General features: G+C 34.9%; 1 long non-coding RNA gene across 1 annotated transcript; it reads right to left on the reverse strand.

Moving 5' to 3' along the window:
• Positions 1-10,803: 10,803 nt before the first annotated feature.
• LOC145819651 (uncharacterized) lies at positions 10,804-15,014 on the reverse strand. The gene is made up of 3 exons (XR_014360418.1): positions 14,746-15,014; positions 11,030-11,068; positions 10,804-10,928 (listed from the first exon to the last, which is right to left on the reverse strand). It is a non-coding gene; the product is annotated as an uncharacterized LOC145819651 (long non-coding RNA).
• Positions 15,015-17,442: the final 2,428 nt, after the last annotated feature.

Genomic DNA, 17,442 nt, shown 5'->3' on the forward strand with positions numbered 1-17,442 from the left:
GAATGGACGGTGAAAAAATAAACGATTGACATAAATTTGATCCGATGAGATAGTTATCGTTGTCCGATTAATGTAATTTTTTACAAACATATAATACTCAACGACTTGTACACATTAAACGGCTCAAATTATCAAAACGGGACCCGTAATAGGCCCTCATGGGCCCAACGTTGCCTCCAGTCTGATCACGGACTAGAGAGAAGCCAAGCCCAAAAAAGATATATTATTTTTTATTGTCATAAATAAATAATTGAATATCCATAACGAAACCAGTAGCTAATTAAAAATATAGTGACAATCACTTGTTGCTCCGACGAAACCACTGGTAACATCTCTCTCTAACTCATAAGTTTTCTATTTACTCGCTAGTTCGTAATTTTTCTAAGAATTCTTCCATGACCTCGATAGAAGAGTGCCATCTACAAAATTCAGCATCAATAAGATAATATATGTTACAAAATATCAAAATTTTGAATCAAGCTACATGAAAGTGAATTATATCATACCTTTCAAGGTAGTCTCGAAAGAAGAAGAGAGAAAGATCAGAGAGGATTGAGGGATTGGACTTGCAATCATCGACGAATTGCTTCAACTGTTCAAGTTCGCGATCAGAGAGGAGATTGCAGAGACGTCGAATCGTTCGATACAGAAGAGTGTGTAGAGATCAGTTAGGGTTTGAGATCTATTGATTGAGAATGCATTTGGCTTCATAGTCTACATTTTCGTTGCTCTCACTAAAACCTAACTTCAAATAAAATGATGAATTCGAAGCTTTTGGGAAAAAATGATCGAGAGACAGAGAAAAATTGATCGATTGGAAAGTGTGAATGACATACACTGTGAGGCCATGCGAAGTCACGCGATCGATCAAGGCAATGCTCGAAGAACATACCTCAAACAGACTAGAACGAACAAAGCTCGAGAGCTCTCACGCAGAGAGAGAGAGATAGAGACAGAGACAGAGACAGAGACAGAGAGACAGAGAGAGAGAGAGAGACAGGATTTGGAGAAAAACATGCAGACATAGAATGAGACAGAGAGTGGTGAACATTGTTTTTGAGTTTTTTTTTTTTTTTTTTTTTTGGTTATTGTAAGTTTTTAAATATTTTAAATAATTTTTTTATTTCTTTGAATTCAAATAATTTACATATATTTAAAAGGAGAATATTTTTAAATTTTCTAAAAAAATCACTAAATTCAAAAAAAAATATACAATTTAATACATTTGATATATATTATATTTTTTTGGGCCATTTACATACAAGTCCCATTTTGTGAACTTATGAACCATTAAGTCCTACATAAAATTATTTACTCCATCAGGTCCCATTAATTTTTAATAAACTAATTTACCCTTACAACAAACTTCAGGCAAACTGTCTCTGATCCCTATGGCCTTGCTCGAGATCCCAATGTCCGGATGAACCTGCTTCAACACCTTGAAGATGTAGATCTTGTAGGTCTCGACGCTTTTCTTCGTCATCTTCTTCTTCTTGTCTCCGGCAGCTGCTCCGCCCTCCTTGGGCAGCTTCTTCCCCGCCTTCGGCTTCTTCTCCGCCGGAGCTTTATCGGCGACAGTGCTCTTTTTCTCCTCCGCCGGCTTCTTTTTCAGCGGGCTTGATCAACGAGTCCCAATTCTTCACATATTTTGAATCCTTTGTAGAATGCGTAAATGTTGCCTAGAAAACCACTGGTAATTTTAAGAATTTGAGTTAGGAATTTTTCTAAGAGTAAGCAACTGCGTTATAGCACTAGTTTAACTAGGGCTAAGCAAGGAATCCGTGAAATTCGTAATCCGATCCAGTCCAGTCCAGTCCAATCCGATAGGTTTGGATTGATTTTTTGAATTCGTGGTTCGGTTCCGGATTGAAGAATTAAAAATCCGTAGTCCACGGATTGGTTCCGGATTGAACCCCACGGTTCTGAATTGGAATCGATTCGGACCGTATACAAATAGTCTATATTTTTATTATACATCCTCCCTCATAGTATCTTCTGTTATTCTATATAAAACCTAAACTCAAACATAAGCCCGTATAATATCCTCCCTCATAGTATCTTCTCTTATTGGTCCTGGTTTTACCCCAATCCGGTCCAATCCGGACCATGCTCAACCCTAAGTTTAACTACAACAGAATTCATAACACAGAACTCATAAATTAAATGCACAACAAATAAATGATCATATAGACACTACAGGAATGACAGTTTTGGCGACGAAAATATTGGTCGCCAAAAGTCCAATTTTTGGTAGCCGAATGTAATTAGCGACTAAATTTTTTTTGTCACCAAGTCCGTCACCTATACTCTGTCGGCAATAGTATTGGCAACTAAACTATTTTTGGTCGCCGAAAGTTAAACATTTGGCTATTAAACTTTGCTTAGTCGGGAAAGGTGATCTTTTGGTGACTAAATTATTGTTCGCCGAAATTGAACTTTTGGCTACTAAACTTTGGTTAGTCGGCAAAGGTATCTTTTGGCGACTAAAATATTAGTCGCCAAAAGTTCTCATAGAAAACTAAATTAAACTATTAGAGACTAAAATTTTAGTCACTAATACAATACGTACATTTAGCGACCAAACACTTTAGTCGCCAAAGGATGTCATGTTTTTAGTGACTAAAATATTTAGTCGGCAATTAAACTTCCCTCATTCTGATTTGTTTTAGCTACTATGTGGTTTGGTCACAAAAAGCCATTTGGTTATTTTTTGTTACTAAATTATTGGTCGCCAAAACATTTGCTTACATTTTTTGCTACCAACATATTTAGTCACCAAATACTATATTAATTTTTTATTTTTTTTAATTTCTGAACCACTTGTATCCATTATTAGTGCAACCTATACCCTGTATAAACAATATAATCCATTAATACTGAATATATTATCAACCATTCAACAACGTGCACACATTTCACTTCCAACCATTCAAAAAATTTATATTCAACGTCCAATTCTAAATGTAATACAAATTCCATACGAACCAAGTATAATTCAACCCCAATAATTTAATTCCATACATAATAGAGGATTAACCAAATTTAATATCAAAAGGAAATCTATACCACACCAAAAATTTATTCTGTACCGCCCCAAAAACTAATTTGTACCACGTCCAATGCTAATTTCTTTCGGGCCAAATTTTGGATATTTACCACTCCAAAAAACTAATTTGTATGAACCACTATATATATGGACGGAGATATAAAAATAATGCCCTTTCGTACTTGTCAAAAAAAGTCATATCCACATTTGTACGTCAAAAACCATCTGCAAAAAAAATAAAATAATCATTAGTATCACTACAAGAATTAACACTTTTGCCGACCAAAAAATTGGTCTCTAGAAGCCCATTTTTGGTCGGCAAAAGTTATCCGCGACCAATTTTTTTGGTCGCTACTTTGGTCACCAATTGAGGGTCGGCAAAAGTAATTCGCGACCAAAAATAAGAACAAGTCAACAAGACTTACTTGAGAAAACAATTACTTGAGAAAACAAGACCAAAAATAAGAACATGGTGGACAAACCTATAAAGCAATTATAGAATATAACGAGAAAACAAGTCAACAAGACTCACTGGAGACATAATTGTCTGATCAAGCTGAATACGAGTACACAGACTATCTTTTGCCAAAGAGGTGATATCACTAAATATAAAAAATTAAGTTGAAACCAACTTTAAAACGATGTAAAACTGAATATGTATTGGAGACAAACATGAAAATTTTAAAATGGCCTAAAACCAAGAAATTACCTTCTGGAATATACATTTATAAGGGAGCCTTTACCATCAACAATTGGAATTGAACTTATTTGAGCTGGAAAATAGAAAAGGAAGATGGGTGAAATCGGTAATATAAAACCGTATATGCACCCCACATAGTTGACCAAAATTTAGATAAATTACTCGCCCAAGCAACAACTTAACTGAAAATTTCAGATAAGAGATTTGTAGAATAAAAAAACAGACAAAAACAAAAAAAATCAAAGTTTGGCTTTTACAACCCATCTAGATATAATGTTTGACTAATTAGCAATCAAACTAATACATGGTAACACCAATTCAACTGAACAATGATGATATTGGATCATTAAATGTTTTTAAAATATGACAATGCATAAAGTAGCGGCCTAAAAGGAACATTTTGCAGAACCAGCAATTTCATGTAAAGAAAATAAATTGAGTGGAAAAATGTGTTCAATAACAGAAATCGATTATACTGTAATGTCACACTAAGAGAGAGAGAGAGAGAGAGAGCATGCATGCATGCACATTTTTTATTATAGGAATTGTTCGTGTGTGGGGTGCAAGTCAGGTATACATAAAAGTAAAACTTTAGGCTGAAATATTAGAAAAGTTGATGCGCACCTTTTATCAATATATTAAGAGCATAACTAAGAGTTTCACTGGGACGTAATGCTAACAGATGACCATGTGCTTCTCTAACTTCACTTTCCATGTACCTAAACGGAGGCTACTGACCGGTTGTCGTAGAATAGGTAGACAATCAAGATGGTTTTTAAAGTGCCTGCATATATCTAAGTTTTACGAGAAAAAGAGAGAAGAGAAGGTAAGCTATTAACAACAAACACAATATTACTAGAGAATGGATCTTTAAATAACTTGACAAAGCCACCCACATTTTAGTATTCCACCGAGGCATGCTATGTGTAACAACAGTGGGCAAGATTCCTCTATTGTTGAGTATATGATGGGAACAGTTATCTTATTTTGCAAAATCATCAGAGCCACATCTTTTAGAGACTCATCGGGACCAGCCTGTGGGTTACAGTAAAAGGGCAAAGAACTACAATATTAAAATCTATGAAACGCTACCATATGAGAATATAACCATATATCTCATCAATTGAAAAAAATGAAAAACTGAAACATTTATTAAGAAATCTACCACCAAGAAATTCAAGTTTCCTTTACCAAGTTTCATGTGTGTGTTTTGCAAAAAGATGGGGGGAGGGGGAATTAGATGATGGGAACATGAATAAAAGCAAAAAGGCCAATATCCCCTGAATATTCTATGTGGGCAAGAGCAATCACTCATATTAAAGGCCTACCAAACATCAGCTGTGCAGCCCTAAACGCTTCTCCATATTGTTGGGATTTCCCTTCTTTCCAGGCAGATATTGTATGCACTTCCAGCTGTTCATCAGTCAGTGTTGCACGATTTCTATAAAGCTGCAGAAATTAACAAGCAAACATAAATTGATTATCCAAAAAACAAATATCTCAAGAAGAGAGCATGACATACATTGAATTACAAGGGATGCAAACAACAACATAATAATCAAGTCATATCTCCAAAAGATAAGTAATGAGTTGCTAGTAAGTGATTGTAGAAGTCAAATTGTCAAAATTGAACTATTGACCAGCTAACCAAATGCATGCACCATCAAGAAAGATGGGAGCCCACAGAAACAATGTGCAGTGTAAAAGCTGTCTGCAACTTACAGGTTTATGCTAGAATAAGCACCTAATTCTGGCTAGCAGATAAGAACATGCATTAATACCTCCATTAATATCAAAATGAAATCAGAAGCAGTCAGCATCCCCGAAATTTGTCTGCGATTGCTATCCCAGATTGGCACAACAGCAAGTCCCTGGGAAAAAAAAAAGAAAAAAAAGAAAGAAGAAATAATCAACATGGTTAACATAAAAGAAAAATGAAAGCATTGATGCAAACAAGTTGAATTCCTTGAGGGAGAAGAAAAAAGAAAAGGAAAGAGAGCATATATATAACCTTATATACCCTATAGTTGGGTCAAATATTGTTGGGTCAAATATTGTACTAAATTCAGTAACTGCCAAACATATTTCAAATCGAGGATAATGAGCATTCTGACACCTCCGGGTGGATTTGCTTGCCAGTGACCATCCATCGATTACTAGTACATGGATAATTCTAGACACGTTGTATGTACAATATCTCATTAGTTGTTTGGTGACTTCTCTTGTATTAAATGCCTCTATTCTTGGATTAAGTTGGGTGTTGCAGAGATCAGCAGATAATTTTGAAAGGATAGTAGTTAAAGGTCTGTAATCGTCCCTTTTCACAAGCTTCAGAAGCAATACTTTTTTTCTTTTCTAATGCACCTGAGGAGAAGAATCTAAAAACTTTGAAGATCACCGCATTATATATATATATAGAGACAAACCATGACAAACCTTTAAACCCTCTTCAAAATCAAAATCATACCGCAAAATCATGACAAACCTCTTCAAAATCATCAATCAGGGCTCAAATCCCTCTCTCCGTACGGATGATCACCGCATTATATATATAGAGAGAGAGACAGAGAGAGACTGAGGGCAAAGGCTAGAGAGGGAGAGCGCGAGAAACAGAGAGAGAGAGACAGACAGACAGACTGAGAGTGAGAGAGAACCTGTGAGGATGCGGCGGCGGCGGCAGCGGCGGCGGTGGAGGTGGCGCTAGCAGTGGCGTGCGACGCTGGTCAGCAATGAGGTGAGATTGGGTGAGGACCCCCTAGAAATGAGGAGTCCATTAGACAGAGGGCGATGGCGATGGCGATGGCGATGTGCGACGGACATGAGCAATGGTGGTAAGGGACTTCGGTGAGCTAAAGAGAGTGGGCACCGATTGAGAGAGAGAACACAGAGAGAGGGAGAGGGCGGATGAACATACTACACAGAGAGCGAGTTGGAGACAGAGAGGAGATCAGGGCCACAGTGCCCTCTTTTTTTCTTTTTTCTTTTTTCAGGGGTACAAAACAACGTCATTTTTTGATTGGTGACCAAATTTTTTTTGTCGCCAAAAAATTTCATTACCCCCCTCCATGTTTCAAATTTCCCTTCCAAACTTTTGGCGACCAAAACACCACATTAGTCGCAGAAAAGGTACCTTCGCCAACAAACTTTTTTAGTCGCCAAAATGTAACCTTCCGCAACCAAATTTGTAGTTGGTCGCCAAAAGCATACCAATTTCTGCGACTAACTCATTTTTGGTCGCCAAAATGTGACCTTCTGCGACCAACTCATATTTGGTCGCCAAAAATATTGATCATTCGCGACTAATTAATATTTGGTCGCCAAATATCATTTTTTTGCGACCAAAATTTTTTGGGTCGGCAAAAGTGGTCGGCAAATGTGTAAATTCTTGTAGTGTATTCACTAAATATTGGCCAATTTAAAATTATAAAAAAAATATAAAACTCCAAATTAAGTAATCTTTTCAAATTAATCAGTAGTTTTGCATACTCTAGTGTATATGAAATAAAATTTTTGATGTTCAATCTGAGTACATACAACATATGAATCTAGTTTGTTTCTTTCTTATCACATGCTTTACTCCATAAATCACCAGAAATGTGTGTTGATGAATTGTGTTGATTTTGTTTCTTTCAGGATTAATGACTGATTTTGAGCTGCTCTTTCACATTGGACTATGCCTAGACTCAGGTATTTCATTAGTTTGCTCAATCGTACAAATTAATTCTCAGTAGTCTTATGATATTAATGCAATGCAGACAGTACATATTTAAAATTAAAAATAAAAATAAAAATAAAAAATAAAAAAAATCATGTTTATAGTTTACAAAATGTCTTCCAAAAGCAAAATGTCTTCTAAAAGCTTGATGCTTCTAAATGTATAAACATGGTTATTCAGCATTTCAACCTTTCTTAAATGTTTTCATCACAGGAAATGCTATTTGCTCGTAAAGATAAGTTGCAGCTCTCTAGACTGCTTGTTGCACTGATAGAAATCTCCAACAATGCAATAGCAAGAGCAAATTAGATGCTTGAAGAACATAGAAATAGTACCATTAGTAAAGAACTACAACTTTCTTGCCTTCTAACTTAGAATTGCAGCAGATAAAATTGCTATGAAAGTGAACTTAGAGCATACCGCATCTAGATCTATTTGAGCAACCACCACCTCAACATCCTTCAAAGAAAATTGTGAGCCTTGAGCAACCACATCCCCATTCACAACAACACAAGAACATCCATCTGCCATGGATAAAGTTATTAACCAAAAATTAACATCTTTTGATTATCTTGTAAGTAATAAAAGAAAGTTCATGAAAAAAAAAAGGCTATTGGAAAGGGTACACCATGTGTGGAAACAACAGAAGTCAATTAAGGGCTGGTTATTACCATAATAAAGGCGGCCACCATCACATTCTTGATGATTACTGTACATGTAAACTCCTCCACGACTATGTGTAGCACCTATAAAAGCGCGAAGGCGAAGGTCAAGCTTTCGTAGTTGGTGATGACTTCCACTAGTATTCATAAACACTTCAACGCCATTCAACGCAAGCTCAGCATGCAGGGGAATGGGAGTAAATAGCTCTTCACAAACTTCAGCTGCGACCGCTCTGTCAGCACATGAGTTCTTAAAAAATTAGTAAGTCATGCACCAGCTGATCACAAAAAGAAAAATTCCTAACAGGTAGTCTGTTAATGCATATTAATTACCTAGTGTTGCTGTGAGCGACGAGTCTTGACAACATAAACATAATGATAACCACTCAGTGTACAGTTTCATTTTGTTGTTTTAAACAGAACTAGGGAGGATAACTAGGTAAATGCCAAGACAGCCTGAACAATATAGTGGAGCACTTGTCACATAATGACAACTAAAAATAATCTCAAGCCATCATAAAATCAGATTATACATATGTCAATGCAAAGAATAATGAGCCATGTAACGAAGAAATAATCATTCATGTGATTGACTTGGAATTTTGGATCAGCACTAGCTCTAAAATTTGTAGAAACTGAAAGGAGACTATATTTAAGTTTAAACAGTTGAACTAGGCAACTTGATTCTGATATTTTACATGTGATATATATCTCCATACAGGTACATTTTGATACAATAACCCTGTTGCTAATATATAATGTAGAGCTTTTACATCCACCATTACAAGCGTGCATGTAACTAGTCAAAACAACGAGGAATGTGAAGTGTAGAAAAAGGATAAGATACTCAGACCTTATTTATTAGAGCACTCATTGGATTCCATCAGTTGCTGTGGCCTGCGATGGTATATATTGATTGTAAGTGCCAGAACACAATGACAATAGTCAAATTAAAATGTCCACTCTTTTGAGTAACAATACAGAGCTTAAACAATAAATTTGTAACCTCCAAATAATGCAGAGTAGAGCTTTTATGTCAAACAATTCAGATGACGTTGGTAGGCACGTAATTAGAAAGGAAAATCATGCTTTTTTACAAAGCAAACAAATGTGCCAATCAGCCAGCAAATAAGGAAAATATCATGCAACATATCGGAAAGTGTAGTTTAAAAATAAATAAATAAATAAATAAGGGTAATTTATGGTCATAATGAAGTAAACATAACAGCTTAGTGACAAATATGGAAACATTTCTAAGAGAATGGAAGTATTGTTGCTTGCTCAAAATATAAGGTAAACTTCTTTCTTCTTAGTTAAGGACAAAATAGGAGGTAAACATATCACTCAAATTACTCAATTATAACAATGCCAAAAATTCGTATGGAAATATCGTTATTACTGTTTAGGATTTGAAAGAATTTTGTGCGGTCTTGTACACCAATACAATTGTGGCCCCTTTACACAGCCTTAGGATTGCTAAATGACAGATCCAAAATCCATTTAGCAACAAATCTAACACCAAAATGGAAACAGCAATACTTGCATCCACTTACTACAACTCATACAACATTAAATCTCATTAGACTTGTTGTCGTTCCACGTAACACCTATTCAAACGAGGGACACAGTGTAGTTCTTATCCATTCTTCAAGCCAAATAAGTAGGCATTTACAAAAAGTTTCCTAGCCCATGTCATCTAAGAGATTCAGTTTTAACTAAATCATTAAGCTCTCTGTCTTCTGGTAACCTAATTCAAAAGAAATTCTAATCACAGAATTGAATAAAGTTACATACACAAAATTTCTTAAAAATCCAGAATGTATTTCCTTATGATAAATAGTAACTAAGTACACAGTACAGCTCCCAGCGTGACAGACTAATTTTCCAGTTGCAAATTATTCCTTTTTGTGCTCAAGACATATTTCATTATAGAAGCCTTCCATATCTCCTATACATAATCTTGTGGAAGTAAAAATCAAGGACCATGAAGAACTCCAACACAATTGTAACCATTTAAAAGATTACTTGTTCAGATAGACATGAACTGAAATTTAAAATAATGAGTCTGTTAATGCATATCAATATTAACCTTTTAGATTTATTATCTTTGCAGAAAAAAGGATACAATAGGGATGGCTTTATTCTATAATGATTTTGTCATTTCAATTTGCTTGTTTAGAAAGTACATATATCACAAAAAGAGTTGTAATTGAGAGGATTAGAGTGTAGGATTAATAATTGGAATCACATCATAGGCTATCTTCGGAAAAGATTGATATCGATAAGTCAAAAAATAAAAATAAAATAAAAACCAGAATATTTACTTGTATGGCAAGTTCCGTAGTTGGGCAGATGACAATTACCTCTTTTCGGATTTGATGTAACTTCTCCACAGCAGGTATCAGAAAAGCAAGGGTCTTTCCAGAACCTGTCCTTGCAGCTCCAAGAATATCTTTGCCTTCCAAAAGTGGTGGAATAGATCTGGCTTGGATCTGCAATTGGAATTAGACAACACATGTTATACCTACTTAATAGCATTAATAGAGTTGAAAACTGAAACAGATTGTTTGAGGCAAGATTATATGTGTGAGCATGTATATGTATATCCATCTATGTACAAGTAAATTATATATCACAATCAAATTCTGCATGAGGAAAGCACGTGGGAAGAGATACACACCAGATTTCAGCACCGACACCATGTTGAGGGCACCATTCTTCAACTGTCACCAGTCTACTTGTGCTCCAAACTGAAGCATTGATTGTGGCCGTATCTAGTGGCCTAATTGAGCGAAGATTTATAACCTGTTTAAACAGTAAACCAACACTACCATATTTAAAACTGATACTTGAATGATTTTAGGTCTTACACCAACACTACCACATTCATTTAATGTATTTTATACCTCAGCACTGATCCCTTCCTTCGCAAGAATCTCAGCTGCCTAAACATCACAGAACATAGTTACATTTAAAAGGGGGGCACAAAATTTACTAACTGTAACCAAAGGCAATATAAACGAGAATTTGAAAGATATGCAATGTCAACAAACAACAATGATCACTAATGTTCTCATCGAAGACCAACAGACAAAGATTTGACAAGACCAACACAGATAAAACTATTAAACGACCAACAGACAAAGATAAATCTATTATGTCAGTATATTTTCATGCGCAAACACGGATAAAACTTAGACAACCAAAGCGGCAAATAATGACAGAATACCACTACCAGCACCAACATCCACAACCACAACACGACCAACAAAATCAGTGCAATTCTCAATGACTGCAGCATAATAAGTTCCTGAAACAAGCATGTTTATCATGTCAGTCACACATGCACCTTGTGATCTATAACTACTCAGTATAAGCATGCATTTCTTTACAATTAAGGAAAAACAAAAAATTTGACAACATACAAAGCATTTTACCAGCAGCACAATGGCACACATGCCTTTAACAAAGAATTTTAAATTACAAAAATAGAAGGCGAACACCTACAACAAGATCAGGAAGCAACAAATCAAAGCTCAGTGATATAACCTGTCCTCACATAATCCTGTAGCATATTTTGCTGATGTAGCAATTGTCCATAGTAATGAAAATACCTTTTGGCAAAACTAATGATCAAATACAACATGAATTTCTAAAAGGACTAAACCAATATTGCGTTATACTATCTTCCCTTTCCTTTTCTTTCATTATTTTTATTTTTTAAAGTTTTTTCCATCGCCAAAGTTGTCATAGTCTCATAGAGCAAAGGTGGTTTGCAGACTTGGCACAAAATGGACAAATAATATGGAGTCAATTGTATTGATAAGAATATGTAGTCAATGATGCAACCAACAAATTGATTATAGAAATAAATATCATGAGGATGAGACCATTCATTGGAATCTTGTATGCGGTGAAAATAGACATCAATCATTTTAACAGTTTGAGAAAACCACTCGGTCATCTCAAATAGTTCAAAGACACACAACACCCTAATTCAATTTCTTGACAATGCCTAAGACTCTAGTCAAAAATTGCTCCCTGAGGGTCCCTCCATTCAAGATAAAAGAAATTTTACATAACCACAGTTGAAGTAGCCAAAGGGGCAAAACTTGCAGAAGCTGTGGAAAAATCGAGAAATGGTGGAGGTCATGGATCAAATAATCTATTGCTTCTTTTGGTGAAGTAAGGAAAATAAGTTAAAAACCCAAGCACAGCATGCTCTCTTTTACTACAAAAATATTGGAGACTGTCCCAGAGTGAAACAAAAATAGGAAAAAAAATATATTAAACAAAGGCCACCTAAAAAATAGGAGTCAAACAATGTAGAATCATAACACAAGTCCTTTTTGTCATGGGGAAGCTGGTTGTGACATCCGTAGAGTGGTTTGTGGGCCGTTTCGCATTTTCACCAACCTAACGCCCTTTTTCGGTTAAGTTTAAGGCATTTTCGGCTCTAACTCCCAACCTACGCATACTAATTACATTTCGCCAGTTGTCACAGGTCGTATTTGTCATGGAGAGGCTGGCTATGACATCCATACTGTGGTTTGGCGGCTGTTTCGCATTTTCGCCCCCTTAATGCCCCTTTTCAGTTAAGTTTATGGCGTTTTCGGCTCTAACTCCCAAACTCCACATGCTAATTACATTCCGTCTGTTGTCACATGCCCTATTTTCCATGTGGAAGCTGGTTGTGACATCCGTACGGTGGTTCAAAGGCTATTTTGCATTTTCGCCCCCTTAACGCCCTTTTTCGGTTAAGTTTATGGCGTTTTTTACTCTAACTCCCAACCTACACGTGCTAATTACATTCCGTCTATTGTCAAAGGTCCTATTTTTCGTGACGAAGCTAGTTGTGACATCCGTATGGTGGTTTGGGGGCTGTTTTGTTTTTTCACCCCATTAACGCCCCTTTTCGGTTAACCATAAGGCGTTTTCAGCTCTAATTCCCAACCTACGCGCCCGAATTACATTCCGTCTGTTGTCGCAGGTCCTATTTGTTATGGGGAAGTTGGCTGTGACATTGGTATGGTGGTTCGGGGGTTGTTTCGCTGTTTCGCCCCCTTAATGCCTTTTTTCAATTAAGATTTAAGGCATTTTCGGCTGTAAGTCCCAACTTACACGTGATAATTGTATTCCATCTGTTATTACAAGTCCTATTTGTCATAGGGAAGGTGGCCATGACATCTGTATGGTGGTTCAAGGGCAGTTTGGGAATTGGGTTAGTTTTGATATATGGGTGATGAGTTGGCTTAGACAATTCAAATATTTTAAAAGGCTTATATGCATGCTAGATTTAAAGTACAGACAACAAAATTAATTAGTTGCCTTAACCAGACAGTCTGACAAGAGATTTTAATTAGACATGAATTTTCCAAAAAATCTTATTTTAGTTAAACCCTTAATTGAATATAACATAGCAGTATGTGTTCAACCACTATTAACTAACAAAAAGTATGCTAGAGCATGATCAGCTGAATATCATACCATATTGACGGTTTCCTTCTTCTTGTGGAGAAACTGAAGAGTGTTTAAGCATGAGCGTGTATCACACTCTGTAAATAGAAGCATACAAGGATATCAAGGCCATAAAACTCAGAAACATTCTGCAGCACAACGCCATAAATAATATTAGAAGCCTCTGAAGAATTCATCAAGATTACTTGACATCCAAAGTGGTTTTAGCCAACATAAATGCTTATCATAAGTAATAGCACATGACTAAATTTGATGTGAGTTTTCTAAAAGAGAGTTGAGTGAAGGTCAACAAAAATGTGTGTTATTCTAATTGTTTGCTAACTTGTGCAGCAGCTTGAGGAGCTCTATCGCAGATTTTGAGGGTTGAGTGTTGTGAGAAACATACTTGAATATCTCCAAAGATTTGAGTGTATATTCTATGGGTTGAGTACAGTCAGCCAATATATGAGCTGTTCACTAATCTTTATTTTTCTAGATAGCCATCTGAATCTGCATGTGCCCCTGCAATGTGAACCCTAGCACTATGTTGCAGTTTAGCTATGAGACTATAAAAGGTTGATCCCTCTATCTACATTAAGGTAACAATTACTGGAGAGCTCAGAGCTAGGTATTAACAAAATAGTGCTCAGAGCTAGGTATTAACAAAATAGCGATCATTACAATCCATTAACAACTGGAGCTTCCAAACACAACAAGAAAAAGATTCTTCATTAATGCTATATATTTAGCAGATCCAATGAGCTAATACCATAAGTTCTACAATCACCTTTTTATCTAAGAAACAGAAGGACAAAACAAAGAGCAGATCAATGACTTGTAATATTGAAACTGCTGAGGTAGAAAAACATCTTGAAAATCAATTCCAAGTCCTATTTGTCAAGGGGAAAATCAATTCCAAGTCCTATTTTACAAATCTAATTCCCATATTAACATATCAAACAAAAAAAATGAGACGATCAATGAATCAAAATGATCACAGAAATGATTAATATAGCTAAATCTGAGCTCAATCTGTGTTAAAACAACAAAAATGAGACCCAAAAACATGAGAACAAATCAAACCCAGATCTGAAACAATCGATCCATCACCACAATTCGGAATTGAAGCAAACCCAAATCTAAAAGAGAGAAGAAGATAACAAACCTGATCGAATTGGAGCCAAGAAGTTACCCAAGTCCAGATCTGTTGATGTTTTTGAGTAGAGAGAGAGGAACGAAAATTGCGAAGAGCTCCTACAATCGAATCAAACTGTATTTGTGTTGTTGTTCAAATAATGGCAATGTGTGAGAGAAGAGGCGTTTGGGAGGGCTTGGTGTTTCTCTCTCTAGAATTTCGGAGAGAAACGAAGCGTTTGAGAGGGCATCGACAGAGAGAGACAGACGGAGATCGACGGAGATCGACAGAGAGAGAGAGACGGAGATCGAAAGACGGAGATCAACAGAGAGAGAGAGACGGAGATCGACAGAGAAGAGACGACAGATCGACAGATCGACAGACCAAGATCAAGATCGACAGAGCCGGAGACCAAGATCGATAGATTTTCTGAAAATTACACCTTCACTGAAATAATTTTTTTATAAAATTTACACTTTTAGTGGACCTTACAATGAAAACAAAACATAAACAACTTATATTTATTGTGAAATAACTTACACAATTTTTAAAAAATTATTTTTTTTGTGAAATAATTTCTTTCATAAAATTTATATATTTTGCTAAAATTTACACTTTTTTTTTGAAAATGTACACATTTTCGTTGAAATAGTTACACCTTTTTTCAGAAAAGGTGTATGTTCATAAAAGGAATAATTTTCAGAAAATGTGTATGTTCATAAAAGGAATAATTTTCTAGAAAGTTACTCCTTTTGTAAAATAATTTTTTTTATATATTTTACACATTTTATTGAAACTTACACGTTTTGTGAAAACGAAACTTACACATTTTGTGAAGCTACTTACATCTTTTTTGAAATAACTTACACTATTTTTGAAAAGTTACACCTTTTGTGAAATAATTTTGTCATAACATTTATACTTTTTCTTTGAACTTAAAGCTTTTTCGGAAGTCACTTATACCTTTTGTGAAAAAAAAAATTCATCAAATTTACACCTTTTGCTTAAGCTTACACCTTTTCGTGGAAGTGCTTATATTTTTTTTGAAAAGTTACTCTTTTTGTGTAAGAATTTTTTGCATAACATTTATACTTTTTCTTCGAACTTACAACTTTTGTGAAAGCCGAACTTAAAGTTTTTTCGGAACTCACTTATACCTTTTGTGAAAAAAAAAATTCATCAAATTTATACCTTTTGCTTAAGCTTATACATTTTCGTGGGAGTGCTTATATTTTTTCTGAAAAGTTACTCCTTTTGTGTAAGAATTTTTGGCATAACATTTATACTTTTGTGCTTATATACTCTTTCACAAAAGGTGTAAGTTCGAATAAAAGGTGTAAATGTTATGCCAAAAATTCTTACACAAAAGGAGTAACTTTTCAAAAAAAATATAAGCACTTTCACGAAAAGGTATAAGCTTAAGCAAAAGGTGTAAATTTGATGAATTTATTTTTTCACAAAAGGTATAAGTGACTTCCGAAAAAGCTTTAAGTTGGGCTTTCACAAAAAGTGTAAGTTCGAATAAAAAGTATAAATGTTATGCCAAAAATTCTTACACAAAAGGAATAACTTTTCAAAAAAAAATATAAGCACTTCCACGAAAAGGTATAAGCTTAAGCAAAAGGTGTAAATTTGATGAATTTATTTTTTCACAAAAGGTATAAGTGACTTCCGAAAAAGATTTAGGTTGGGCTTCCACAAAAGGTGTAAGTTCGAAGAAAAAGTATAAATATTATGCCAAAAATTCTTACACAAAAGGAGTAACTTTTCAAAAAAAATATAAGCACTTCTACAAAAAGGTATAAGCTTAAGCAAAAGGTGTAAATTTGATGAATTTATTTTTTCACAAAAGGTATAAGTGACTTCCGAAAAAGCTTTAAGTTGGGCTTCCACAAAAAGTGTAAGTTCGAAGAAAAAGTATAAATGTTATGCCAAAAATTCTTACACAAAAGGAATAACTTTTCAAAAAAAATATAAGCACTTCTACGAAAAGGTATAAGCTTAAGTAAAAGGTGTAAATTTGATGAATTTATTTTTTCACAAAAGGTATAAGTGACTTCCGAAAAAGCTTTAAGTTGGGCTTCCACAAAAGGTGTAAGTTCGAAGAAAAAGTATAAATGTTATGCCAAAAATTCTTACACAAAAGGAGTAACTTTTCAAAAAAAATATAAGCACTTCCACGAAAAGGTATAAGCTTAAGCAAAAGGTGTAAATTTGATGAATTTATTTTTTCACAAAAGGTATAAGTGACTTCCAAAAAAGCTTTAAGTTGGGCTTCCACAAAAGGTGTAAGTTCGAAGAAAAAGTATAAATGTTATGCCAAAAATTCTTACACAAAAGGAGTAACTTTTGAAAAATGGTGTAAGTATTTTCACGAAAAGGTGTAAGCTTAAGCAAAATGTGTAAGTTTTCGTTTGTTTGCACCTTTGGTAAGTCAACTCACAAAAGGAGTAAGTGTTCATAAAAGGTGTAAATGATTTCACAGAAGGCGTAAGTTTTCAGAAAAAGGTGTGAGTTTTCAGAAAATGTGTAAGTTTTTACAAAATGCGTAAGTTTTCACAAAACGCGTAAGTTTTCAGAAATCAGTTACGCCTTTTTCTGAAATTGCTTACGCCTTTCGTGAAAATATACGCCTTTTGTGAAAACTTATACATTTTTTGTGACCATTTACACCTTTAGTCATATAATATATTATTTTATTAATTTACCTGGAAAGTGACCTGCTTA

The sequence above is a fragment of the Camellia sinensis genome, chromosome 2 (assembly GCF_055761805.1).
Source record: "Camellia sinensis isolate YWXY chromosome 2, ASM5576180v1, whole genome shotgun sequence".
NCBI lineage: Eukaryota > Viridiplantae > Streptophyta > Magnoliopsida > Ericales > Theaceae > Camellia > Camellia sinensis.